This window comes from Rhinolophus hipposideros, assembly GCF_964194185.1.
Source record: "Rhinolophus hipposideros genome assembly, chromosome: 10".
NCBI lineage: Eukaryota > Metazoa > Chordata > Mammalia > Chiroptera > Rhinolophidae > Rhinolophus > Rhinolophus hipposideros.
Window position 1 is genome coordinate 4,973,426 of NC_138056.1, and position 2,183 is coordinate 4,975,608.

Genomic DNA, 2,183 nt, shown 5'->3' on the forward strand with positions numbered 1-2,183 from the left:
GGGTGCAGGGAAGGCACACCTTCCTGCCAGCTACCCGCCCCTCGCGCCCGCCGGTGGGCCAAGGCCAACCTGCCCGCCATCCCCAGGCAGGCCCCGGCGCCCCCGCCGCGGGGCCCGTCCGCCTTCGGCTCGGGGGGCTCCTCGGTGCAGCGGCCGGGCCCCGCCTCACCCACTCCTCGCCGCTCCGAAGGGGCAGGAAACGGGAATAGCATGTCTGTCCCGGTTTCGGCTCCCCGGGGGGGCTCCAGGCGCTTGACAAGGGCGTCCACAGGTACCAGGCGTGGCATTGGTCTCCGCGACGGCCCGGGGGCGGCGGCGGCCGGCGCGCCCACCGCGGGCCGGAGGCGCCCGGGTAGGTGGCCCTGGAAGCCCCCGCTCCTCGGCCACGCTCAGGTTTCCGCAGCGCCGGTGCCCCCGGCGGCCCGGGTGGGACGTGACCCCGCCCCCGGCGAGTCGGGGCGCCCCCCACGGAGGGGTGAGCGGGCCGTCCCCAGCCCCCGGGCCGGCCTGGCTGCCCCGGGCCGAGGCGGGCGCTGGAGGCCCAGCCGGGAAGATGTCTCCTCTCGGTGCACGCAGCTTCGCGCGAGGGTCAGCGACGGGGCAGCGGCCGCCCGAGGCGTGCCGGCCCTGCCCACGGACCGGCTCCCGCGGCTCGACAGCTGCCCGACGGGCTAACAGGCAGGGGACGTCGACCGTGCCTGGCCAGCGGTATCTGAGCAACGCCATGCGAGCAGCCCGACCGCGATCAGGGCATTTCCCCAGCCAATCTCGTGCTTTGGGGCCCGTTTCAATTATAAATCCCGTAAAGGACGGTGCCCTGGGCGTTGCGCGTCCGGGTCCGCACCGTTGGCTTCCCTACACTCTTGCTGAGAAGTGCCACGCAGACCTTTTCCTCCTTGCCTTGGTTTCCCTCTCTTTAATCTCTGGTTGCTGGGAGGCGGGCTGGAGGAGAGAGGAAGGGCATGGGGTGAACCGTGTAACTTGCATAAATAACCTTCAACTCTTAGAAAGACGTTGGAGAAAGACAACTGAAGCGACGATACCTTCCATTTCTGTCAAGGTTTCAAGTCTAGCGTAAAGGCACTATGTGAACTCAAGATATTCTTTATTACCACACGAGGGTTTTCTACGTGCAAACTTAGGGAGTTTTACAGACACACTCGACTTGGTTTCCCAAATCCTTAGGAGACAAGCTAAAGCGCCCGCAGCATTATACTCATTTTAAACGTAGACAATTGAAGTACAGAAAGGATAAACAGCTTGCATAATGACTCTAACAGAGAAGAGTCCAGCACTCTGCAATAGCAGACTGCAACGGCTTCGACAACAAAAGGTTTGTTAATATGGTATCACCCCCTTGCATTCCAGTCACTGGAAAATATTCTTTATTCTGAGACCAGTTGTGTGCAGACTTCTTAGATTTTCAGAGCATGACACGAAGATCTTCACCAAAACTTTATCGGGTCCAAAGCCTTTTTACGTCTTTCAGACTATAGTAAATCATATGTAAAAGGCAGGCAGTCTTACTCTGGCCCTACCAGATGTGACGCCATAGGCATCTGGCTCTCTACAGGTATAGAAAAAGGCAGCAGCTTGTTTATTTTTAAGTAGGAAAGACTTTTGCCATTGTCAGATTAAGTAAGAATTGGGCCTCATCACTATTTGTGAAATAACGACTTTATTTCCTTCCCACTCATCCCTATAACATAGGAGATACCTTGGGGCAAAGAGAGAAGGTCTCTAGCTAGCAGCAGCTCAACTTGGTCTTGCCCTTTATCTTAAGGTCCAGAGCCCTTTAAGTAATTAACCCTCAACACAATGAGTTGCTCACCCTCAGCAAACAGGTGTCTTCTATAGGCTTAACTGGGGGGAGGAGGGTATGCTGGGAGGAAATCTAAGAAGGCTCCAAGAACAATAATAGTAATACTTACTTTGGACAGGACTGCAAGTAAAGGTTTGTCAGACTGCAGTCAGCTCTTTCCAATTGAAAATCATTTAACTAGTGTGCATTGGGGGAAATGACATTTAAACAGATATACACAATGGCTTCTCCATAGGCAGGCTTTGTTAATATTCCAAGGCAGATGTGCAGGGTGCGATAAGAGATAAGCAGATGGCTAGTGATTCCCCCATAATCACAATGGCTTTGGTTGGCAAAGACATATCATAGGGTTCATTGTTTT